Source organism: Macaca thibetana, chromosome 7, assembly GCF_024542745.1.
Source record: "Macaca thibetana thibetana isolate TM-01 chromosome 7, ASM2454274v1, whole genome shotgun sequence".
Lineage (NCBI taxonomy): Eukaryota > Metazoa > Chordata > Mammalia > Primates > Cercopithecidae > Macaca > Macaca thibetana.
In genome coordinates, this window is record NC_065584.1 from 9,337,497 (window position 1) to 9,365,090 (window position 27,594).

The window sequence follows — 27,594 nt, forward strand, 5'->3', positions numbered from 1 at the left end:
GTCCGGTAAGACAAGGTATCCCCAAGTTGCTTCACTGGTCCTGGGAAACCCCTGAAAGGATGATTCACTGAGGCCCGCTCCCATCCATGCATGCTACAAAAAACCATCCCGAGGACAGAGTGGCCTCTTCACTCTCCATGTGAGCAGCAGTTCTCACTTGGCTGAGAGGTCCTGTCTTCTGTCACTCCTGTCCCTGCAGATATTTCAAAGTACTTAGCAGGCAGGTAATGGCCAATGTCTAGCTCTGCTGTTGTAGTTAAGCAGCATTGGACAAGCTGGGAAAGTGCTCTGCTCCTTGGTTTTCTCATCTGCCCCATGGGCAGCTCTATTTCCACCATGGAAATTGAAGACACACTGTGTGAATGATGCCTGTGCAGGTCCTGGCTCTAGCTGTGGGTCAGGGCCTATTTGCTCCTCTGAGCTCCCTTCCAAGCCTGGGGCTGACTCTGAGCATCAGTACCCAAGGAAGGTGCTCTAGCACACACCCTCCAGCGTGGAGTGGACTGAGGGGCGCGTGGATGTAGATGGGCAGACATGACTTCTACTCTTGGCTCTGTATGCACTGAAGGGCAGAAACCAGGCCAGGCTCAGAATATTCTAGAGCTTATTTCCTTATCTCTAGAGAGAATAATATCTGCCTCTCAGGACAAGGGCGAGAATTAAATGCAAGCAAGTACTAGCGTATTCGAAAGACAGAGGTTGTTTTTTAAAAATATTTATTCTCTCTCATCTTTCCCAGAGCGCATGTTTCAACAATGGCAATGGAGTTGGGGTTCGGGAGGAAAGAGAGCTGGGGGAAGGAGTTGGTCTTCACACTCATGGGTTGCTTTCCAGTTTGTGGAACTCTTTAACAAATCTACTGCTGTATGACACATCTACAACAATCTGCAGGGGGAGGTGTTATTATCGCACCCATTTTACAGACTTAAAAACTGAGGCACTGTTAGCTTAAAAGAACTGCCAAGCTGCCCAGTTGGGCCTGCCCAATGCCCCTGTAACATTTAGTGGCATTGTTCCTCGCAAACTTCCCACCTTTTTGTGAAGTCTCAGTTAGGGTCCCTTAGGTTCAGAGTCAAGGCCATAGACATTGAGAACATGCCCTGTTGGTTCAGGTTGTACTTAGAGAAAAGAAGCGGGCATGGGGGTGAGGGCTTGACTGAGGATTCCTTCCTTCTGCAGGCTCCTCTTTGAAGATGAAAACAATTCAACAACCTTCTTCTCCATGCCTTTCAGAATGAATTTATTCTTCTCCCAGATTTTTCTTTCAATTCTTGGCTGAATTTTCAAGCTGTGATCACTCCAGGTAAGAGCGGAATTTGAGTTAACTTTGTGCATCGGAGAGGCCGAGGCAGGCAAGGTGAAGGAAAAAGATTGCAGCATCCCCGCTGCATTCCCAGCCCCACCTCCCCTCGTGTTCTGGTTTCTGTGTCTTTGTTCACACTGATCCTGTAGCTGGATGGCCACTGTCTCTAACCCATCGGCTTGTCTACACCTCTCCCTTCAGACACCCTCTGACACACCTTTCCGAGGAAGGCAGTCATCCCCACACTCCTGTCTCTCCACTCCCAAACTCCTGAATGCAATTCTATGAAATTAATGTGCTCAAGCTTCTGACCTCTCTGCAAGGGGCCCCAGAGGTCTCTCCTCTGTAGTTAACACTCAGCATTTTATCTTCTCCAACTCAAACCCTCTAAATGTCTCTGCCCCAGTCTCTGTTGCTATTAATCCAGTGCTGGCCACAGGCAAAGCTGTTATTCACCCCTAAATGCCTCCATCACTCCCACTCAGGCCCTCTGACTTTTGGCCCCACACCCCAGTTCCCACTACCCAGCCCAGTCTCCTGTTGGTGTTCTGATCTTTTAGGCTTCTCCAGCTCAAAAACTCAGTATAAATCAGAATCAGAATTCACCCCTGATTCTGAGGCACTGAAGCCAGAGGGAAAGTCTCCCCACCTTCCACTCTGATCCCTGTAGGTGAGGAAGGCAAGGCCAGCCCCTACTGGCCATGAGGTGTGGCCTCTAGCTTCCAAGTTTGACTCTCCCACCCACCAGCCACAGGTCCTTCCCTGACTGCTCCTCTGCATGTGATAAACTTCTCTCTGGATCATGGCTTCTTCATTTGGAGAATGAGGGAGTTGAACCACATGTGCGTAAGGGTACCTCCTGCTTCTGTGATACCTTTTCAAATGGCTGAACATTTGGAACATCTTTCTTTAGGGGACCTCAGAAAAGCTCAAGACCCAAGACTAATTTTATTAATAAACCCAGCCCTGTGGGATCTCTAAGAATTAATCATTAGATTCTTTTCAAAGTATCCATTAATGACCTGGAAAAAGTCAAAGACAACCTTATCTGATGTGTACACAGCCAAGAGGGAGAGGCAATGGGAGATGTTGTAATGCAATCCCCCAAACTCCAAAAAGGATGCCAAGGAGCTAGAATGATGAGCTACACTGAAGTGGATTTTCCTCATAGAGGAAATTAAATCTGAGCAGAATCTGAAAAGATACTTTTCCTGTGAAGAAAATGAAGACATTTAAGCTGTTGTAGGGATTGGAAACACCGGGGAGACCTGATTTCTGTCTTCAGAGATGAGAAGGCCACAGATCCCCCACTTGGCATCATAAAGCACATGTCCATGGACAAAAGAAACCAAATTCAACTGCAGAGTTACAGCCTGCAGTGGCAGTGGTAGTGGTGGGCATTGTGGTGAGGCTGACGTTCACTCTCAGGAAGGGACTTTGGACAGCAGGTGTGGCCTGCCAGCCTTCTCCAACCCCCTCCAGGGGTTCCTGGAGGAGCTACTCTACCTGAGAAGCAAAAGTGACCAAGACAGAGAAACTTCTTCTCTCCTAATCGTGCACTTCAGAGGAGGAAATACATGATAGTACCCAGGTAAATGCATGCATAAACAGCCCTTAATAGTGCAGAGATAAACACATGCATAGAGAGTACAGAATCATATATAGGTAAGCACATGCATATCTAGTACATAATAAGACGCAGGTACTATGGTTTGGAGGTTTCTGCCCCCTCCAAAATTCATATTCAAACTTAATCCCCAGTGTAATCATGGTGGGAGGTGTAGCCTAATGGAAAGTGTTTAGGTCATGAGGGCTCTGCCCTCATTAGTAAATTAATGCTGCTGTACAAAAGGAGTGCAAGAATGGGTTTGCTCTTCTTTTCTGCTCTTGGATCATGTGAGGACACAGAGTTCCTTTCCCTGAAAATGCACCAACAAGGCTCCGTCTTGGAAGTGGAGACCAGGCCCTTACCAGACACCAAACCTACAGGAATCTTGACGTTGGATCTCCCAGCCTCCAGAACTGCGAGAAACAGATTTATGTTCTTTATAAATCACCCAGTCTATGGTGCTGTGTTATAGCAGCACAAAACAGACTAAGATAGCAGGTATATATGGACAAACGATATATGATTGTACACAGGTGAGCACGTATTTAAACAGAATATAGTAGTGCACAGGCAAACACATACATAAACAGTACGTAGTCACACACAGGCTAATGCATAGATTGGCCAGATCATTTCCCACAGTGGCAGTGCTATGAAGGGGATGAAGATGGGCTCAGAGGATCGGGAGTGGATAGAGGTCACAGGGCAGTAAGATCCACTGTAGATGAGGTGGTCAGGGAAGGTGTCCCTGAAGAGATTCCACCTGAACTGAGACCAAAGGGCAGGGGTGAGCAGTGATGAAAAGGGCCCCTTTCTCAGGCAGGGAGCAGCAAATTCACTATCACCGAGGCAGGACGCAGCTCAGCGTTGCTCAGGACAATACGGTCAGTGTGGCTGGGGATCAGTGCACTTCTGGAGGTGACATGGGTTGAGGTTAGAAAGGTGAGCAGGTGCAAACTCCTGCATCTCCTAACTTACAAGGATAGCAGATCTGATAGGCTACTTGTGATGTGGTGAGCTCCCCATCAACTGGGGAATGGAAAGAGGGGCTGGATGACCACTGATCAGGAATGTCGGGTGTCGGGGAGAGAGAGGAAGAAATTGAAATGGAATGCTTTAAAGCACTGTCCATCTTTGACATCAAGACACTCACTTTCCTGGGCTCAGAGACATCTGAAGTTTAATCACCTGGCAGATTTACTTGAATGTATTTTGCCAATATTGAGGGACAGCCACCATGAGGAGAAGTGCCAGTGCAGATGCCAACTGACGAGAGTCCAGGACCTCAGTACAGCAAATGTGGACGGAGCCAGTGCTGTGGCTCATTTAGAGCCAGACATAAATGGTAGCTGGCTATGTCTCCTCACTTGACTACTGAATACTGTAAATAAATACATGTAAAAATTTGGATGTTAGCTCTGTCATTATTTTACAATGATGATAGGACTTTAGAATATGAATGCAGTTTGAAAGATAGCACTCTCTTTGATGCATCAAAAAGCCCTTTCTACTTGACTAGAACTTTGGAGGGATGCTACCAGGATAAACTCCTCCCTGCCTGTTCTCCTGACATCATATTACAATGACAGAAGCTCTCAATGTATCAACTTAATCTCAGTTCAAAGACCGTCTTAGTTCTGCCCTAGTGAAGTCAAATGGAGTTTTATCATTTTTTCTTGGGCATAAGATGCTCAATTTTCCAGAGGGAAAAAATGCAGAATGGGGCTGAAAATGTAATCATATTTGGGAGAAATGGGTAATCATATTCTTGTGGTATTAAAGATTTCCCTAAGAAAACTCTGCTACCAAGAATGGGGTCACGGGGTTGAGAACCCATCTGACACTGTGGAAGAAAGACAATGTTATCCTTATCTACATTTCCAGAATCTGATATCTATTTTCTCCCCATTCACTTGCCCATGGTATGGCTACATCTGCATCTATACAGTGGATTTTCCATCGACTCATCCTTCCTTGATCAAAGCTCAACTTCTGTGAGCTTTGATTTCCAATTCCTAGAATAGAGACAAGGTACTTGCCCCAGAACCCCTCAACATCCGGTGGCTAATTCCCTCTGTTTTGGCTTTCATGACACTGTCCAGGTACATTCACCCTTAATGGAGACTTCTGAGTCTGCCCCAGTTCTAGAAAGGCAGTCTAAGTTAATTTCCACAATTTTCATTGTACTGCCAAAGAACTTGAGGTTTTGTTATTCAAGAAACTTCCCAGGATCTATTAAGGGGCAGATCTATTTATCAAACCCAGACTTACTGGTGCCAGTGTCCAAGCTTTGCCCTGTTCCCCATAATTGCCCCTAAGAACCATCTGTAGTGCATCTGAGATGGAGCCACGGAGTCCTAGTCTGGCCTCCTGGAATCCACCCACCCGTGTCTGGGGAGCTGCCTTTGCTGGCCCTTCTGATGAAGGCTCCACTCCATCTGGTAAGACCTGGGAGCCTCTGGTCCTATTACCAGCTAGCCCTCGCATCTCCCATATCTTGAAGTCTGCTGGGAGGGAGGACAAGGGTAATAACCGCGCTAATGACAAAGCGCTAACTGAAGACCCCAGTAACCTCTTGGTTTCCTCCCTTCCCATGGCCGTGGTATAATGAAGCTGGGCAGGCACTCGGGGAGTAATCGGATCCAGCTCAGGGTTAGCTAAGAGGTGGTTTGTGGTCAGGCGCCCAACAGATGGGTTCAAATTACCTGACTTTAATTTCAAGTAATTGGCCAGCTGGATTACCCTCTAGCTCAGGGGACCTGGAACTGTATGTCTCTTGCTATCAGCCCTGAAGGAAAAGGAGAATCTGCTCCATAGGGGTGGTGTGGGCAGGGGTGGGGAATACACAGGGGTACCCAAATGATTCCAGAGGCTGGGTCAGAGTCCCTCAACCTTCAAGGAAGTTTTCTAATAATAGGTCAAGATTCTATTGCAGAACTTGCAAAGACTTCTTCTCTCCAGATGATGGAAGAGAGTTAAAATCATGAAGGGTGAGATTTGGTTATGTAATTCTCTCTCTTCTGTTTTCCTTTTTTGTTTGTTGTTGTTGTTGTTTAATTACCAAAATGTTTATGCAAATGCACATATTTCCAAATGCTTGTTTAGTCTGCTTGTGCATCTATTTATACTCTTAATAATCACTAGACTTTACTGGGAATGTCCAGGCACTTGGCTAAGTGTTTTACATGTCAGAGCTTCTCCAATGTTCCAGTGACCCTTCTGGGGTAGAGACTCACAGCTATCACTTTACAGATGTGGATACTGATGGTGAAAGGGGTGGATGAGCCTGGCCCTGGTCCATGGCCCCTCATGGAGAGCTGAATCCCAGCACAGTAAACCACCTCAATGGCTCCATCCCTCTGTTCTGCTGAGTGCAAGCTCTTCACCTCTTCTCAGGAAGATGACAAGGACTTTCACCCCAACGCCTTCACTCCTGCTCTCTCCCTAGTCTCTTCATCTTGTGTTCATTCATTTATTTACTCTTGAAAAATCACATCCCCAAGTCTGTACTTAGCCTACGCCTGGCCTATACTAGACACTCAACAAGCATTTTGAAGGTGAATCAATGAACACGAATGCAAGGATTAATCAGACAGGGCTCTGCCATCAACAGGTTATGCATACCTGGTGAGAACGAAACTATAAACACATCCATGCACACCAAGATGGTAATTTCACAATAGATGATAATAAAAAGAATTGTGAGAAAAAAAATGAAGCCACATTTGCAAAAAAGTGAAGTGCCTTACACAGCATTAGGTGCATATATAGTAAGTGGTCAGTGAGCAGGCTGGGTAGCTTCCCCAGTTGAATATTGTTTCCACAGGTGGGACATGTGTGCGTGTGTGTGTGTGTGTGTGCATATATGTGTGTTTGTGTGAACGAATCTGTGCATGTATATGTATGAGTGTTTGCTGTGTCTTTAATCTTCTGTGTTTTTAGCTGCTGGTCCATGCCTGGTCATATCCTTGGTACTCAGATTATGATAGATGTTTAAATAAATAAAAAAACAAGGCCTGAGATCAAGTGAAAAACGCAGTTAAAATGTCACCCCAAAGCTTCCTGAGGGCTCTTGAAAGGCGGTCTGAGTTATTTTGTATTCTGCATTTGTGCTAAGAAGTGCTGTCTGACAGAGCATCTGGGAATGAGACCAAGAGAAAGTATAGCCATCTTGATCCTACCTGCTTGAGAGCTGTAAGCCACAGCTTTCAGAGACATGTTCCAGTGAGAGAGAGGGGCTAGCTGGGAAAGAGTTAGACTACAAACAGGGAAGTTTCATTGTCTGCAAAGTGGGGAGAATCCAGGTTTTGTGGGACTGTGGAATAATAATCTGACATCACCTGTGGAAGGTTCTCAGTTGTTGTCTGGTCCGTTGGACAGACCCTCACCCTTGACCATCCTCAATTTCCACATCTGCATCATGGAACCCACAAGGCATCCAACGGGATTGCTGTGACTCTCAGATGAGGCCATGGATGTACCGATTGCTTTAGATTCACTGTCACATGCCACAAGAGGGCCAGTGTACTTATTAATTTATAATGTATGAACTTGTAATATCTTACTGAACAGCAAGTGTGGTCCTTGCACCTCTAAGGCATTATGTAATCGCCATGACCAACTGAACAATTCTCACATCAAGCTTGTCTACGTTACTTAGGTGGCCACTGAGAGAGCTCGGGCCCCCAGACAGTTAAACCACGCTGGGGCCACCTGGTACTTGAAGCACCTTAAGGGCCTTCATAAAACTGCTGGGTGACCACAAAACTAACCACCAGTTCCTCTGGAGCCCAGCCCAGCAGCGTGCACCCGAACCGCGGGAGAAAAAGGTGATGCAGCACTTTGTCACTCCCTGTCTCGAGCAGGCAGGCAGGCCAGAGGCAGCCAGCCCAGTTATCAGTTTCTCACAGAAACCTGCTCCGGTCAGCCTGCCTGGAAAGTCCCACGGGGTGAGGATGCTGGTGCCCTACCTCCTCTGTCTCTGCCTGGGCTGTTCCCTCAGGGGCAGCAGATCTTGAATCCTTAGCATTGTCAAGAGTTCCAGTGACTTTGGGTTAAAACGGTATGGCCTTTCAGATAAAAGCAACCATGACTTGTTTTTCCTGGGTATCCTTAGGAAGCTGGAGGGGATGCTGGAACAAATCATGTGTTGGAAAATGCATCTCGTAATGGGAACATCTCAGCAGTGTCTTGACCACTGTAGAGTTCAGACATTTGGGGACAGAACCTGAGTGTATATTGCTTTCCTCCCTAAGTCTTAGGCCATTCTAACTCTGACTATACTGCCCTGCAACCTTCCTGACACACACACACACACACACACACACACACACACAAACACACACACTCTCTCTCTCTCTCTCTCGTCTGTCTCTGTCTCTCTCTCTCTCTATCATCCTGGCAATTCCTCCTTGGAAAACCAGCAAGGTTTGATTGCTTAGTTAATCAAACCCCCTTTTGATCAAGGTAATCAAAACATTACCTTGGAAGCCAATCCCTGGGTTTGAATCCCAGGGTCACCACATGCTAACCATGTGGTCTGGGCAGCTCATCTGTCCTCCTTGCTCTGTCCATTCTGTCTTAGTAGGTCTAGGGATGAGGTCTGGGAATCTGCATTAAAGCAAACCAACAAATCAACTACTCCAGTGGGTTGCGCCGGCCGTGGTTCATGGGCTACTCTGAGAAACTCTGCACTGATAGAGGGTGGGGGGCCCAGGGATGAAGTTCTGAGGGTTAGTGACCCCTGGAAATGGTAAGAAAGATAGTATTACTCATGTGTGTTTCCATGTGGGAAGAGACAACGTGTCATTGAGTCTCAAAGGGCTCTTTGACCCCAAAACAACTTAGAACCAGAAGGTAGAAAAGAGAGGAGAGCTGGCAATGACTCCAAGGATTAGAGCCTATCCTCCTAGAAGAACATGGCACCCCTACCCTATTGGGGTGGCAGATAATAGGGAGACAGTAGTTCTGTTTAAATATGTGAAGATCCAGAACTGTGGGTGGATGGCAAGTTATTTAAATGGCAACGTCCCAGGAAACATAGGAGAGACCAACTAGCCCTTGAAGGCTTCCCCTGCACAGCTCCCTGACACTGCAAGCTCTGGAAGTAGCCCCGTGGAAAAGAGGAATGGGAATGACTGCAAGAAGGCCAGACAATGGAGGTGAAAATAAATTGAGGCTTTCCAGATGAGGTAGGACTTGAGGTGCACTTGGAATAATGGCAGTGTGCTTATTCTCCAACACCGCTTATGCACATAGAAAGGAAAAAAAAAGAAGAAGGTTCTGAGTTTCCACAGAGTTTTCAAAATCCCTCAGTTCATGAACCCTTGCTAGTACTTTGGTGGTGGAATGAAACAGGTCTCCAAACTCTTCACACAGGATCCTTTGTATCAACACCACCCAGAAAACATTGCTTATCTTTTCCTTGAAGACACGTTCCTTTTGGGGATTTTATTTTTTTCATGATATCACAATCTCCAAGTCAAAGACTCTAGTCCCAAGAATCTGGTGTTTGTATTTCAGGGTGGAAAGCTCAGAGAGTCTCATCTTGGCCCATTATTCAGGAGACAGAACAAAGAAGAAGAGAGATCCAACAGACTCCCTAAAATTATTGTAGTAGCTCAAACACAAACTTTACCTACACACTGATTGTGTTAGTCCAATCCCACCATGAATCTTCTGCCAACTGCATTCAGGAGGCAACAGGCTGCTCTTTGATACTCAGTGTCCCTCCCTATGCTGCTGAATGGATAAAGGAGAAGATATCAGAAAGAAACAGTCACCCTGTAGCAGTGGCTCACGCCTGTAATCCCTACAATCTGGGATGCTGAGGCGGGCAGATCACCTGAGGTCAGGACTTCGAGACCAGCCTGGACAATACGGTGAAACCCCATCTCTACTAAAAATACAAAAATTAGCCAGGCATGGTGGCGGATGCCTGTAATCCCAGCTACTCGGGAGGCTGTGGCAGGAGAGTCGCTGGAAGGTGGAGAATGCAGTGACCCGAGATCGCACCACTGCACTCCAGCCTGGTTGAAAGTGCGAAACTCCATCTCAAAAAATAAAAATAAAAATACAAAAATTAGCCAGGCATGGTGGGGAATTCCTATAGCCCCAGCTACTCAGGAGGCTGAGGCAGGAGAATCACTTGAACATGGGAGGCGGAGGTTGCAGTACACCGAGATAGCTCCACGGCACTCCAGCCTGGGCGACAGAGCAAGACTCTGTCTCCAAAAAAAGAAAGAAAGAAAGAAAACAGAGTCATTCCAATCCCATGCAGATTTACTGAGTACTTACTATATGATGCACCTGATGCAGGATCTAAAGAAAGAAGATCTTAGAACCAAAGCCTCTCTTAAGCTATTTCTGGCCTCATGACTGGTGCAAGACTCAAAAGTTGTTAAGACTGTCCTGGCACCATTTTGTTCAACCTGTAGGACCTATCACTAGGTCCTGAAACTCTCAAAACCTCAGTGTCCCATCTTTAAGATGAGGAATAGCCAAATTCTCCTCTCCATTCATGTTTTCTCAACAGGAAACCGAGACAAAAGCAGAGTCAGACTTTTGAAACTGAAATTCCTTGGGTGGGAGGTGGGCTTCACACCCTGGGCTTCCAGCACCACCCACAGGCATTTCAGAAGCTTACTTCTTATTTCAGCATCTGACAAATAAAAAGAAAAGACAAAAATTAAAAAAAAAAAAAGAGAGATACTCTATTCAATGTCAACAGTTTCTTCTTTTTTGCATCTAGATGTGAAGGCCACCAACCACTCTTTGAAAAGATATAAGCTTTGCAATATGAATCCATGACTACATACTTGGAACCTTGAGGCCATGAGTCCTTTAGCATTCAGCATGTTTCAGATTTAGAAAGGTAATATGCTGCATGTACTCAGTATTATATAACACCCCCAGTGGAGCCTGGGGCAGTGCCCTGCAATCAAGCCCATTAATATTTCTGCAGAAAAATGTATGAACCTGCACACCAAGTAGGATAAATAAAGACTATCAACATCCCAGTGTCAGTCTAGGTCAACTTTTGCTGCCTAATGAGTTCAGATCAGGCCAGTTGTTGCAGTCAAATAAGTCATAAAATGTAAGCTTTCAGGGTGTTTGGGCTTCTAGAATTGTAGGTAAGAGATTGCAGACGTATAATAGCAAGAAGCATTGAGTGAGAGTTTATCATGTGCCAGCCAGTGTGCTAAGTGTGCCCAGTCACATGGGAAGGTGTTCCCATTACCCCGTATGTTGTAGCAAAGAAACCGAGTCTGAGTGAGGGTGATGTGGGTAATCAGGAGCAGGGGGAGGTCTCTCTGCCTCATTGCAAGGCTCCATTCTGAATGAAGGCATCAGAACAAAGTGCTATGCCTGTCAGCTGGGAGTGATAGGAATGATTTGAAAATGTAAGTGGCTCGCGTGGGCCAAAAAAAGCAGCTTATTCTGACATTCCTAATTTTACTGGTACCTCCTCCCGGCCAAGAAGAGAGGATAATATTAACATAAGGGGAATCAGAGAACAAGTAGAACATAGACATGCCAGTTTCTCCCCTTGGGTGTTGAGGAATCAGGACTCCTGTCTAACCAGACTGGAATTTTCAGCCTCAAGGACCACAGAGACTCCTCACCTTTCCTCTGTCCCAAAGCGTGAGCCTCATGACTGATGCCTTATCTCCAGATTGGCTCTTTCTAACATCCCTCACACCGTGGTTAGATTTATCTTCCTAAGATGTTTCTCTGAACATATTATTTCTCTGCCAAAAATACTCCAGGGCTTCCTGCTATCTACAGAAGAAGTTCAAATGTTTTGACTTGGCCTGCAAAGGATGCACAGGATACCTTCTCAGATAAACTAAACCATGTGACGTAACTGCACAGGCCCCCATTTTCCCATACCATGTTCTGTTGCTACCACCATCTCTCCACCTTTGCCGTCTTTGCCTTGTGTTTTATGCAAAAGTTTCTTCAGCTCAAAGATCACCTCCTCAAAGAAGGCTTGTTGATGGCCCACCACATGGAAGCAGACCTGTGTATTCTCAGCTCATGTTGCCTTTGCTTCTCTTCTGACAGGTTTCAAATGACTCTTCAGTTTAATTATTCTTTCAGGTCCCCTTTGTTTAATATGGCAAATGGGACCCCATTTTATCAATCAAATTATTACTATCTTATCATTTAATCTGTATAATTTTATACTGTTATTGTTGAATAAATGAAACCCAGTAGGTTGCAAATGTAAATCCAGATTAGCTTAGCTTCAGAACCAGTAGCTTACGTATTCAATTCCCTACTTGCATAAGTTTGCAACCTGGGAGGTCCTCAGATAACAGCCCAAGTGTTAGGGTATTACTTGTCAAATATGATCCATGATAACAAAAGAAACTAACTTCAAAAGATTCCTTATACCCAACTATTTATTTACCCATTCTTATCTATATGACTAGGTGATATGTTACCCCCTTTAATTATTCTCTAAAAAACTCACAAAGATTATAAACTAAAGAGGAAACAAGTCATTTCTTTCTTTTAGCTCTATACTACTTCAAATGTCACTGCTCCTCTCCGTTCAGCTTCTTAGAGCCATTACATGCACCATCAGGATCCTTGGTGTTTCTGTAGACTTTGTTGGTCTTTCGTTGATAGTTCAAGGCTTTGGAGAGGTATCAAGGATGCTTGCAAAGATGGCAACTGAAGGCCTGGGAAATCCTTCAACGAATGGATCCCTTGTTTTCTGCATTCACCCATGTTTGGCTTAGTCAGTTGTGGTATGTCTATAAGCAGATTTCCAAGCCTTTTTTTGCTGAATTCTGAATAGCAGATAAAATATTTCCCAGTGATTTGATCTTAATGGTGTTTTGGGGAGTTGAGGGGTTGAATTCTTTATGGGAGAAGTGAAATTTCATGGAGAGATCAGACTTTCTGTGATTCTTCAGATAAGCAAGAGACTGCAGTGCTGAATTGAATCTCAGAATGGGGTTCTTCCTTTTCTCTTGCCCAGTGAGTCTTCCAGCATTTATGCTAGCTTCACAGTCCTAAGGCAGCCATGCAAAAGGAAGCCCTTCTAATTGTTCCCAATGCTTCTTATAAACATATCTTTCTTTATCAAGTTTCCAGACTCAGTCCTGGTCATCCCTGACCTCAAGGCTCTCCCAGTTTAGAAGAAGAGGTGAACACTGGCCCATTACACCTGACTTAGGCCCTCCCGCTTTCCCCAGCCCTTCGAGATGCTGGAGATGCCTTGCTTCCTGACCCAGCTCCCATGTCATCCTTGAGAGTGTGGGCAGCTCCAACATGACTTTCCTTCTGGAGTTTGGGCCACCAGGAGTGGGTGTACTTCTGCCTGACACTAAGCAGACATGACATGAGTGGGTACAACTGACATGCTTTTTTTTTTTTTCCTTTTGGATGTGTGGGTGCCTGCAAGATTTTCTTTTCTTCCTTCCTTTCAGAAGTGCAGTAGGGAGAATGCCAATCAGGAGTTGGTGGTTCCATCCACAGCCATTCAACCCGCCACTCTGACTGAGTTCCTCAAATCATAGACATCTCTGATGCTGTGGGATTGAGAAGATCTGGCAGTATGCGGCTTCCTCACTCTCCCATGTTGTGCTGCCAGAACAGGATACAGAGATTGCACAGATCTTTCTACTAATAGAACACCAATGCTGTGGAAGGCTAATACTAGCACATACTATAATAAAAGTAGGGCTTTCTGTTCCTGTATACGAATGTTTTAGCTTACATTTCACTTCTTTCACTTTCTTCATGGAAAGCTCACAGCCTCATCTTCCCAATGTAGTTAATACTCTCTTTACACCTCCTGTGATGGCTCCCATCCCATTCCATGCTTTCCCTTCCACTGCATGCCTTATGAATGTGGCTCTGTGTTCAATGTCTGCATTTGCCATTAGACTATGTGCTTCACTAGGAGGAAGAGTGAGTAACTGGGTCTTGTTCATCATTGTCGCCTCAGTGTCCAGTATGGTTACTGGCATAGAGTAGGTATTTAATAAATATATGTACAATTGAAATAGGATTCTGTATTTACTTTAATGACCCCAAAGACTTCTAAGTAATGCAAGAGGGATCTTATTATTTTAATTTAAAGATGAGGAAACAGGTTCAGGGCTGGTGACTTGGATTAAGCCAAAGCTCTAGAGCCTATTTTCCAACACATATTGGTATTTTTGGAAAAAAAAATATGAAATTTTGGTCAAGACCAGAGAAATGTTTGGTATTCACTGTCTGTAGAATGAACATAAAATGGTCTTTAACACTTATATCAGGCAACCAATTTAGGAAGCTATAAGTCATTGCTCATCTGTGTACTTTGGAAAGAGCCTTGTGTATATAGGCAGTCAACAAGAATGGGTGAATGTACCTCAGTTTCCTTTCTGTACAGTAGGGGCAAATATATTTGCTATATCTAGTTTATTGTGTTGGTCTAAGTGGCAAATACAATATCAAGGGTGAAAAATTTGGGGAGACTATCTCTGTCTTAGGTGATGGGTATTTACCAAAATGCCATCCCCGTTCCATTTTGAGAGCCTGTCTCTGCGTCATAGTATAGAGGTGTGCCCATCTATGACCCCTTCCCAGCCATTAAGTTCTCTAGTTTCCAGAATGCTGGGTCTCTAAGAATTCTATTTTGAAATCTTCATCTTGACCTGGTCCTAGACTCTATCCTTTTATGTTTATGGGCCAGGGTGTGAGGAAGATGCATTGGATTTGTCTTTGGGATTATCCTGTCAATCTGTTTGCCAAGAAATATAGTCCCTCAGAAAGGAGAGAAATTTAGACAATACATGTTTTCCTAGTGCCAGTGCTTCTTGGTATCAACTAGCTCTATGCACACATTGGTATGCTACCTTCAGATCCCAACATCTCTGAGGTGATGGATATAATTCTACAATCTTGGAAGTTTCCTTTTTAAAAAAAAAAATGTGGAGGTTTTTCAACAAAATCTAGTTCTGCCTATGTCTTTTAGCTTGCTTCACAAGTTTAAAAATTTAGAAAAGTGTGTCCCACGCCCAGGAAAATTTTCCCCAAAGGTAATAGAGATGACCCTGTCTTGACGATTGATTGATGCTTGGGTGAAAGATCTATGCTGATCAATTGTAGAAGAAAGACTTAACCTCTAGAATGTTCAATATTCTCAATGGGAGTTTCAGTTCTAGAATTTTATTCCATATCACGTAATGCCAAGATTAATCATAAAAACAAATATTTATTTTCACAAACATCTCTTGAATATGTACAGTTGACTCTCCTATTTATGTAAAAATTGGAAGCTCAGCTGGGATTTCTGCTGGATCCAGGGTTCAGACTAAGATTAATACCACATTACTAATGACAACTGTCACTGCCATTTCTCTAAGTCCTGTTTTGTTTAGAATCTTGAATTACTAGAGTCACTGTAACTTCTCCCCAACTCAACCTGTTACTCGCAAGAGCTCTTTTGAGCAAGTTTTTACAGCTTCATCTCATCCGCCCTTTGGATGTTGGAATTGGGTAGTTGCTTTCCGGCTTCTATTTGAGAAAAGAGATTTTCCTGTCTTTCACACCTGGGAGTGTGTGACTTGTTTAAGAGCAAGTTATTTGATGAAGTGCACAGTTCACTAGACCTCCTAATACCCTAGAGAGATAATTCAAAAGCTGCATCCAGATGGGATGACGTGGACACCTCTTACGTAAGACCATGGGAGATAAGAGCTTCTCTATCAATTGGCTTTATCAAATTCATTGATCAAAAGTCTTCTGGCAAACTTCCCTATCGCCCTGTAATGACATAGGGCCATCTCAGAGACTTCAGACAAGGCCCATCTGGGAATCCATGGTCATATCAATGGCAGGTATCTGGAAACCAGGCAACATACGCCTTGTGCATCTGATTCTTTCTTCATACTTTGAATCACTTATGCACACCTCAAATAAATGAGCATCTACTATGCTCCAGGAGGCGTTGTTTAGGTACTGAAAATGCAGAGGTAAATAACATTATTTCTGCTTCAAAATAACCTCAGCGGGCAGTCAAACATGGGTATAATTAACCAGAATGAGACACTTTGATTTATTTTCTTATCAATTTTCTCTTCACTTCATGCATGTTTTAGACTCAAATTCTTCCTACTCCTCACTGATACTGATGGCCATTTTGGCAGAAAAAAATGAGAGCAAGAGCAGTAAGTAAGAGGAGCACCAAACAAGAAAGTATCAGGAGGCAGGAGTGTCTGTCCTACCTCTGTCCTGACAGGACATGAGTGTGGCCATAAGCCAGTCAAGTAACGGCTGTAAGTTTCATTTCCTTAGCTGTAAGATGGGCTACTGGTAACTGCTCCTGTCACTGATTCGAAGGGGATATTTATATGTGAGAAAGCTTTGAAAAGTCTCCAATATAATGCAAATATGGGCAATTATATTAAACACCTTCAAATAGTCACATGCAACTAACTTTACAGAAGCAAACTGAGAAGGCATGGAGTGAAGACACGAGAAGCCAATGGCTATTGAATCTTCTGCTAATCTTGTGAAACACACACAAAAAAAACTCCTCTAAGAAAATGCAGAAACCTACAACCTTTTTGCAGGAAAAAAAAAAGTAAGGGGGTTCACAGACTTCCTGGTAGCCCATTTATGGAACACTAGAGAGCTCGTGGTCCCCAGTTGGAAGCTGTCAGGTCGAAGGCAGTATCTTCGGATCTCAGTAGGCAGGACCAACCTAACCTAAAGAAGAAAATCTCCCACCCACCTAGAAATTACCGAGCACCTAGAGTCGCGCCCCTTCTCCATCCTCACTGCTGAGTATATCGTGTGTATTTACACCTTACCGTTTCTTCTAGTGAAACAAAAGAACACCATCTGCCCAACCACATTCCGCTTCCAGGAAACTGAAATGAGAGCGGATGTTGTCTTTCACTGCTTGTTTTCATTTTTTCTTTATCCTTTTATGTGTGCCTCTATTTTTGTTATCGCACTCTTAAAAGAAAAGATACACTTGGAGCAATTTTACCTCACATTTCTCCCTGAATTTTCCTAAGTTTGGGCATCCTTAGGTACCAGACGCCTGTCACACCAGAGAAGTGGTGAATACTCCTGTGGCCATTTACCAAAATAAGTTTTGAACCACCCATTAAACACTCCCTCACACCCCTTCACAGCAAGGGCCTTATTCCCCTTCTGCTCCCATTCCATCAGTTCTTAGCAAGTAGGGGTTGAGAATTTGAGACCAGGAAACACTGTGGGTGAGAGGCCACAGAAGACAGTTCAACAGAACAAGGGTGCCAGGGTGTGGCCTTCAGGAGGGCCTTCCTGTGAAAAGCTTATTGACAGAGATTCTTACGACAGAGTCCCTGAGAAGAAAGGTCCATAACAGGGCAAATAACTCCCCCAAGGCCAGAGGACTTGGGATTCTGCCCAGATCAAAAGCTCAGTCCTACTCAGAAGAACAAGAACAAGAGATTAATTCGTGAACAGCAGGTTCAGGAATCAAAGTAGACAGGCAGTATTACCAGAGTGCATCAGAGAATTGTCTATGAAAGACAGAAGCCATAGAACATGGATAGAACTTTGTCATTGTCCTCTGTTCATCTACGCAATGCTTTAGTCAATGAACTCCTTGGTGGATAACCACTTAAATGAGAGTCCACTGACTTCCTTTCGAGGGACAACGAGCAGGAAAAAGCTGGCAGTCAAAGAGAAAAATGTTCTCTTTCCATTAAGACCCAAGGTTGAAAATTAAATTAAATGGCAGCAGAAGAAGAAAAGCTCAGTTCTACAATGGTGAAAGAGCAAGGCATGTGAACCCACTAATATTAGGTCCCAAAGAGATAATATCAAAAAGAAGGCCAAGGGTTGCAAATAACAAATTTAGTCTTCTGAAAAGTCCACAGCAATGTATCCTTTTTCCCTCCCAGATGAGCAATAATTTAATCATTCAACAGTGGCCTGGTTCTTGGGAAACACTGCCAAAAATTAAAAATTAAATGGATCTGGGGACTGGGTCTTGCTCTTTAAGTTAACTTACCTTTTAAATGACCATTTACACTTCACGGCATATGAGCCTATTTTTATCAGCCGTGGAAACTTCCTGCTATTAGGTGTTGGGGTTACATTGATGAAGAAGACAAAGTTCCTGATTTTAGGATGTTCAGAGTCTCTGACAAGCTTCCAGGCTAGTGTACTGGACTTCCCAACCAACATCACAGCAGATAAAGGCTGACTTTTTGTGTGCATGAGACTGTTTTTGTCCCAAGAAAACCCCTTAAAATATTCAATACGTTCTTTTCTTTATTGTTGGGGAAACCAAAGCAAAAGGCTGATAACTCAAGAATAGAAAAGTTCAGCTTTGATAAACTCTTACTTTCTCCCTTGTTCGCTGAACATATCTAGGTGAAACAAACAAACAAATCAATCAGGGGTTAGATTGTATTAGCCAATGTCTTTCTGGGAGAAAAAGAGGGTGCTGACCTATTTTCTGGTGTTTATGTAGCTATTAATAACAACTGCTTGGTTTTGCTAGGATCTGACTTCAAGGCAAATTAGAAAAGAAGACATTTTTGTAGGAAGAGAACACTTTTTGTGGTAAGAGAGGTGATAAAATAAAGATTCATCTAATGTAGGATAACAAATAATTGAACTCTAATTCCTTTCAAATAATAATGATAGCAACATGTTTTCTCTGTGTTCAGAACTCTCCCTTCTGAGCACTTCCCAGACATTAACTCATTTAATCCACACAGCACGCCTGGGCTCCAGCTGTGTCTCCACCACAGTGGACTCCTGGGTTGAGATGTCCACCAAGAAATCCGGGATCCTCAGCTGTCCAGGGATGTTGGACTTCCCAAGAGGATCTACCTACAGAGATCTTTATGTCCTCCTAGTTATTTTCATCAAAGTTGTATGAAAATCCATCCAAGGTGGAGGAGGGGAAGAACGAGGGCAGGAAACAGGTCTGGTTTTGTGACTACATGTGGTCTTAGCCCTAGTTTGCCTTCTTATGAGACAGGTGGGGAAAGTCACAGAATTGCAGAGCATGCTCATGGGTGTTGCAGGTTTGCAGGAAAGGATCCCAAAAGAAATTCCCCAGGAGCCAGGTGGGTGTGCCATTTGCCACAGGCTACAGTGTTTTGATTGTAAGGAAAGAACCTTTGAAAATATTTTGAATGAACTTTTTCGGGGTAACTGTGCTTCCCCAGCCCAAGTGGAGAGGTGAAAAAAAGGCAGAGGTCCTAGTTCCATAGCCTCACTCATCACATCATTCAATATCTGTCTGTTCTCAAGGAGAGATTATTGGAAATTCTTTCATAGCTCATGCTGCACTCTTTTACATTCATATCACACAAAACAGAACTTTTCAAAGAGCTCATCTCTAGGTCAATTGTTTACTCCTCCCTTTAAACACCACGATATACAAGAAAGCCAATGGTGTTTGAGAAATTAACACCTAGTGCAAGAAATGCACCCTTGATAACAAAGTTCTCTTTTATCAGACTGTAATTAATGAAACTTCTTTCTGTCTTATAGAGTTATCTTGTTAACTCTACCTTGTCTTACAGAGTTACCATAAAACTCCATTAAGTAAAGACATATTTTTTTTTAGCACCAAGACAGGATTTCACCAATTGGAGGCTGGTTCTTCATTTTATGACTTGATTTCTTTGGTAGCACAGTATGTATCCTCTCATGGGGTCTAAGCATTGTTTTGTTTTGTTTTTCCTGGAATACTAAAGCATATTTAAATATAAGAGAACAAGTCTCTGAACAAGAGGCTTTTTAATAGTTCAAGGTTTTTTATATGAAATGGTCCCAACTTTAATCCATCATTTTTATTCTAGGAAATGTGCCTGGCAAGGACACTAGCCTTTCTGGACCTAGCTAGAGGGAAGAGATACTCTAAAACACTCTAGAACTACCTTTTTTCTCCTTTCTAGAGAGCCTTGGTAAATAGTTTGTATAAAATATTTTTATATTCATTGAAATAGCAAACACCCTGTGTGACCACATTAGATAAAAATGCAGAAATGCCCAGGAGAAAACCTCCAAGCATGTGATAATATGACAAATGCCAAGGACAAGTCAGGACACATTTCAAAACCTGCTCAATCCTTCTAAAGTCCATCTGAAACTTCAGTTTGGTTTTCACTCTCATACATATGTATACACACACACACACACACACACACACACACACACGGTTGCTCATGCCCACTCCTTTTCCAGTAGCACAAGGGTTCGTGAACATCAAGAATTAAAGTCAAAGTAAGATTTCACTCATCAGAAGGGAAGTCCACTAGCTTATGTAATAAATGGGGGAAAAGGTCCTTAAATTGCACTAATATACTGATTTTGCTAACCTGATTTGAATTAAAGCAAATAATCAAAATTGTGTTCAGCTCCTTCTATCAGAGGCAAACCAAATTGACCTTAAACTGTTTTAAATGATGCACTTCAACCCTCGGCAGAGGGTGTCTTATGATGCAATCAATCAGCCTCCTTAAATGGGGCTCTGAGCTGTGTTTCTCCCTCCACTACCTGTCCTATCTGTGAGGCAGGAATAGTCCCTATAATCCAGTATGCCAGGGTCCCTTTGGGAACAAAACTACCAGGATTCAAATTCCAACTCTGCCACCCTCTCGCTGTGAGCCCTTGAGTATGTTTCAGAGCCCCTGAGCATCTCAGCGTCCTCATGAGATATGTAGGATATGATGTGAAATGCTTGCTGTATAGGTGGCCTTCCATAAATGTGAGCTATTACCATCTTCCAGTTTTTATTTTCCTGGGGGGAATCATAATATCAAAATATAAGTTACCTGATTCAGGAATATGTGATTTGATTAAAATATATGCTACTTCATCAAAACGAGCTCAAATGCCACCTCCTCCAGTAAGATGTCCCAGATGCGCAGTGAGGGGGAATCTACACTACCCGCTTTGATAACAGTGGTACCATTTGCACCTCTGTTGTAGCTCTAATCCCACCTGCCTTCTTGAGTCCAGGGAGTGTTACCAGGTTCTCAGGGTATTCCTGACAGCGTGGGCTGCACCTGCTCACCTGTGCATCCCCCCAGAGTCCCAGCACAGTGCTGGGCACAGAGGTTCCACTCATGTTCATGTGTCACCTCGACAGCCAAGCAAAGCCAGCCCTGTGTGCGAGGAACGGTCGGCTAATATCCCGTGCTGCAGGCAAACCGGCATGTTTCTTCAGCCCGTTGAAACGTGTGCTTGTTCTCATAACTGATTTCCTGCTGGGGGTAAAGTTCTTGCAGGCAGAGTCCATAGTGGAAGCCGGGAAAGGCATTCATCTTTTGGACCCAGGGCCTTCTGTGGCTTTTTCTAATGAATGGTCACTTAATCTGCCATAGGTATCAACATTACAAACAACCACCACAGACCTCGTGTTTTCTTTCAGTTAGAGTTATAAAGAAAAAAAAAAAAAGAAAAAGAAAACAGAAAATAAATTGTCACCTGCCACGAATATCATAAAAAAAAATATTGGTGGAGGCTGGCGGAAGAATCCTCAAATAACAACCCCGAAAAGAAATTTCAGCTTCTAGTATGAACATGATTTAAATTTTCATGAACAAATCATCTGGTTCTCACAAAGGCAGCAGCAATGAAAAAAAAGTAATAAACCACGGGGGTTGGTGGGGAATCTGTGACCCAATAGGGTCCCCCAAAGGACCCTTCTGACCAGACTTTGGTGCACACTCCTTGTCTCAGAGAGCACCTCCTGCACTGGGCTAATTATCTTTTAAAATTCATATCTGGAGCCACGGGCTGGCTCGTGGGATTAAGCACAGTATGCTTTGCAAATTGAAAATAAGATAGCTGTTAGGAATATACACTTGCCTCTATGATTACCGCGGCAAACAAAGGCAAAACATTAATTTACATCTATTATAATAGAGAAACAAAGCCGGAGATATTCCTCGTATCGCAGGCAAGAGATGAATTTGCAAAGGTGATGTTCCCCGAAGATGAGGCGGGCGATGGGCTACAGAGGTGAGGGGCTTTAGGGACAGCATTGAGAGACCACTGAGTCCTTTGGAGGTCATTATGTCCCCTGCACTCACCTTTTAGACAAGGAAACGGGTTCAGACAGAGAAAAGACAGGGTCATTTCTACTCAGCCGGTTAGGGTCAGAAAGAACTTGATCTCTCTGAAATCCACACTTGATTTTCTAACGAGAGGGTAGCCATTGGATTGTGGTCTTTAATCAGAAGGCTGTTAGGGTCACATTGAAACTCCTAAGATGATGTATTTTACCCTACGGAGGCTTTCTTCCATGCTTAGCATGTTGGAGCCACTGTATCAGCTGTGGTGGCTATTATTACAATTTTTCTTTTTCACAGATAAGGCACTTCCCCACATCCAGTCAGTCAGAAGACAGCAGTGCCTAGACTGTCCCTCAGACACCGGATCCCAAAGCAGCTGGTGCCACGGTCCATGGAAAGCCATTCCCAGCTTCTCATTCTAGATGCTCCTTGACAGGTCAAATCACCTGACAAGGAGCATTTACCCATCCAACAGGAAGAATTTACCTACCCCTCCTCTGGGTCTACCATCTCCCTCTTCACAAATGCCCCATGTGGCATGAGGCATTACTGCTGTGTGTCAAAGAGTCCTAGGCACCACTGAACTGTGAGCCCCTGAGGGCAAAGACCGACTCTCTCTACCACAGCCGCCATGTCTGCCCTCTGTTAGGACTTAGGGCGTGGCTCCGGAAGTGAGACTGCCCGCTTCACGGAGACTTCATCCTGCTGCATCTTGGCGGTTCTCCTGTTGCTTATCATCCAGGCCTTGCATCCTCTCATCAGTATACATACATGGTGCCACGTACTAACCATGTCGAATGCCGGCTCCTCAAACACAACCTGTCCACGAGACCACACCAAGTGACTCTCACAGAAAGCACGATCTTAACAGAGTCTTACTGGATGTTGGTGAGATTCTAGTGGCTGGTCTGAGGCGGGCCTTACAGTATGGTTCTCCGATCAGGAATAAAAGTGGGTCCAGAGATAATCGTCTAAGATTGGTGGTGGGTGTAGCAAGTTGAAGATTTTGCCAACCTTGGGGTGGCAAAACTCCAAGTTTTGGAGTGGGGGGTAAACTCCAAATTTACTGCTACTTATTGAAGAGTGAGAGTAGCTTGTTGTTCTTTTACATGGGTTTTCTTGGAAGTTCCTAGAATAAATAATAAAGGTGTTTATAACTTTTTTTTCTTCCCGGGCAAGGATTTCCTGGAATTGTGAAATCACGTTGATGCAGCCAGGAAACTGGGGCAAATGGGTCTGGTTCTCTAACATGTAATTTATGTCACCTCATATTGAATGTCACGGTGGGCAATTCCTATGGGGATTTCTATGCCACCCAAAGGACTTTGGGCTTAGGAGGGACAAAGCCTGAATTCTGGTCCCAACAATGTTACTCTCTCATTGCAAGACCTCAGTGAGTCACTGGCCCTCTCTGACCCTCAGTTTTCTCCTCTGTCCAATGAGCCTTACAGACAAGACTACACTTCATTCCACCACTTGATGACTAAGTTTATTTGCCTAAGGGGGAGGCTTGAGTAGTGACCTGACTTCCCAGCAGAGACAGGAAAGGGGAGGAGTGGGGGTAGGGGGTGGGGGGGGCATCAGAACAGGAGGAGGTAGAGAGGCAGAAAGGGGCAGGTGTGGAAGGCTCTAGAACAGCAAGGTCACTTTACTCAGGTCTGGGATTTTTAAATGTTTTATCTGGTAGAAATGCATACAGCATTTACAAATTGGAAATAACTCTGTAAGCTCAGATAAGATTGTCTCAGTAATATTGTAGCCAGAAATGGCTCACCACGGCTTCCTTTCAATTAACCATTTAAATCACAGCCCATACAAATCCCAACCCCCGCTGCTTTATAATAAAAAAAAGGAAAGTTAAACTAGAGCTGAAGAGTTTTGATTCGTGCTGCTGAATATGGAAGATCTGCAATCTTTCTCATGGAGCCTAGAGTCTAATGTGACTCTTTGAAAGAACATTCCTTCGGCTGCTGGCAAAGATACCTTCCCCCCTACCCTTTTCTCCTGAGCTGCGTGGTGATTCATTATAGATAACCCCTCCTGATTAATTTTGTTTTGACTTTAACTTTGACATTAAAAAAAGTAAGAAAAAAACATAAGAGGTAAAATTCTCCCCTCTAGCATTCACCGTGCGACTATTTTTAGCCAGCTTTGGTGTTTGATGCAGAAAAGGGAAAAATCTAAATTTAGAAAGAAATTAAATTGTTGATTGTCATCAAAAGTCCCGGCTGTCAGATTAGAAAGTCATTGTGTTAGACCTTTTGTGATAAATAATAAATCAGCGATTTCCTTGAATCCCTTATTTGAGTTCTTTTTCTCTGTCAAGTGATGCGTCAGAAGATGCCTAGGCTGGTGAGGCACAGGCCGGCTGATCTTCACCAAAGTCCTTTCAAAGGTGCACGTTTGCAGAGGAGTCAGTGTGCCCTGGCCTCCAGGAAAGGGAATGGCCAATTATCTGTGTACCTGGATTGACAGAGGGGGCCTGGCCCAGCTGCACAATAAGGGGTACACAAGGCTGAGCTTGGATTCTGGTTCCAACCAGTGTGGGAACCCAGTGATGTTGTTTATTTCCAGGAGGCTCAGTTTCCAAGTTTATAAAATGGTTTGAACAATGCACATTACGCAGGGATGTTGTGTGGAAATTGTGAGCACAGTATGCAACATATGTAGGTGTCAGAATTTGGAAACAGTTATCACAATTATAATAATTATTAGTAGTAGTGTAGACAGCTACAGTAACTCCATAGTGCAGACGCCACAGGGAATCCGCAGGGAAGTCTGAAAGTGACTTTCAAGTATGTTCTGTCCATTTTGGCTCAAAGCAAATGACTAAACGGTCTCCCTTACATACACTAAGCTGTGCAAATGCGTGCGAGATTAAGATTCCACTCCCTTTCGTGATACAAGGCACAGCTGTGTTCTAAATGACTCTCAAACGTCATGCTCCTGGCTAAAACTCGCAGTGGAGGACTGAAATCAAACCCTTTGAGGAAAAATTAAATGATAGAAACTAAACTGAATGTGAACCTTGGCCAGTTAAAATTAGACAGAAATGTTGGTGAGTGTCTTCCTCAATCACCTTTCCAGGCCCCTGTGTCCTCACCCTCAGAGACATGCATGCCCTGTGTTAATTTCTCTCTTTTTTGAAGCCCTGTGGAGAGTAAGGTGCCTGGACAAACATTCAGGGAATAGCGTTTAGGGCACTGCATTGTTGGAAGAAATAAATGAAGGAAGAAGGAAAGAAAGAAGGCCGGGCACGGTGGCTCACGCCTGTAATCCCAGCACTTTGGGAGGCCGAGACGAGCGGATCACGAGGTCGGGAGATCAAGACCATCCTGGCTAACATGGTGAAACCCCGTCTCTACTAAAAAATACAAAAAAATTAGCTGGGCATTGTGGAGGGCACCTGTAGTCCCAGCTACTCTACTCGGGAGGCTGAGGCAGGAGAATGGTGTGAACCCGGGAGGCGGAGCTTGCAGTGAACCGAGATCACGCCACTGCACTCCAGCCTGGGTGACAGAGCGAGACTCCATCTCAAAAAAAAAAAAAAAAAAAAGAAGGAAAAGAGCGAAGGAGGGAGGAACGAAAGAGGAAAGGGAGGGAGGGAGTAAGGAAAGGAAGGACAGCAGAAGGAAAGGAGGGGAGAGAGAGGAAAGAAGGAAGAAGGGAGAGGAAAGAAGGAAGAAGGGAAATGTAATAAGTCTCAGTGGTATGAGTGATTTTACAGTATAGAGCATTATTTTGCAGTTTCTAAGTTATGAAGACCTGAGTGTAAACTACTCTGTACATAATATTATGCATATAGAAGGCAGCTAATAAACATCATTGATTAATTTGGAGCAAATTTTACATTTAAGTTGGTATAATAATAGCAAAATTGTTACCATTACAAGCAAACTATTCTGTGTATATGCGTATACTATGGTATTTAATTGTTTTCCTCAGGCGATTCCAAAAGTTCATTTAATTTAATAAAATTTTAATTTTATTAAATTAAAATTTAATAAATAGGCCAGGTGCGATGGCTCACACCTGTAATCCCAGCACTTTGGGAGGCGGAGGCAGGCAGATTACTTGAGGTCAGGGGTTTGAGACCAGCCTAGCCAACATGGCGAAACCACATCTCTACTAAAAACACAAAAATTTGCCGGGAGTGGTGGTGGGTGCCTGTAATTCCAGCTACTCTGGAGGCTGAGACAGGAGAATCGGTTGAACCCTGGAGACAGAGGTTGCAGTGAGCCAAGATTGTGCCACTGCTTTCCAGCCTGGGCGACAGAGCGAGACTCTGTCTTAAAACAAAACAAACAAAACAAAACAAAACAAACACACTAAATTAATAAGAAATAAAAGTAAGAGACACTGGGCTCTTTTTAAAAATTTTATTGCATACATCGAAAGGGTATGACTTGATGATTCAGTATATGTATGCCTGTGAAATAACCACCACAATCAAGCTAATTAATACATCTATCACTTCCCATAGTTAGGATTCATGTGTGCATGTGTGTGTGGTCAGACAAAGTGGAGGGGCCTGGAACGTGGAAGACATTATATTAAGCGAAATAAGCTGGATCCAGAAAGACAAATACTGCATGACCTCATTTAAACATGGAATGTAAAATAAAGGTGTCGGTCTCTATCTGTGCTCTGCTGTGTCATCAGGTCATGTGCCTCCTTCAGCATGATTGGTTCTGAGTTTCACAGAAGTCCATAAACATCCTAAGCTAGTGAAGAATGGGCCCTGGAGCTCACTGAGAACAGTGGCTTTGGCTGAAGCCACTGGGGACCCTTCCATCAGATGCGCCCACCTTAGAAACCTGCTATATGGCTCAGCTCAGCAACCTCAGGTCTCTGGTTCAGGGAGGATCTCTGAGCCTTCCTTCTCTAGGCTGGGGTCGGTGGAGTGAGTTCCTCACGGACAAGTACTTTCCGTTGTGGGTGACCTTCTTGTCTAGGGTCACTAGGTAAATTAGGGTCAAGACTTGGTTTAGAAAAAAATTGTTCAGAATCTGTGTTGGTAAGGGGGTGGACTCTTTTGATCAGGTTGCTTCCTTTTGATTATACAATAAGAACTTTGGGCTAGATCTCTTTGGAATATGATCACTCAGTCATGGTGTCTGGATATGAATGTTTATTTCTAGGGGACCTCATAGTATATGGAATTGGGCTAAACAGAAGTCTAGATTTGGGGGAAAGCTTGTAACAACCCCTGGATTCATTTCGTTTTCTCAAGTGGGGCAGGTTGTGCAAATCAAGCTCCTCTGGGGTTGGCCCAGAGGCTATGTCTACAAGGATAGGGGCTAGCAAGAGTCCATACAGTGTCCCTGCTTAACTGGAGCTGATGCTCATGTCAGTCTGCAATGTCGGCACCTGTTCTGTCCAGGACCCATGGACACAGGGGGTCTCTATCCATGTCTGACAAGTGGAGAAAATGAACCTTTGCGCTTGGAGATAGCATCAAGTCCATACTTTGCTTCTTGGTGTTATGGTCCACTGTGGGTATCACTTGCTTGGAACAAAAAGTTTTTCTGCTTTTGATCGTAGAATGAGATGTTTTGCTATAGATATGGGAAGAGCCCCGATTAGTCGCGCTTATTCTCGGCTTACTAAAGTCCTTTCAATTAGCTATCCTCTCTCTA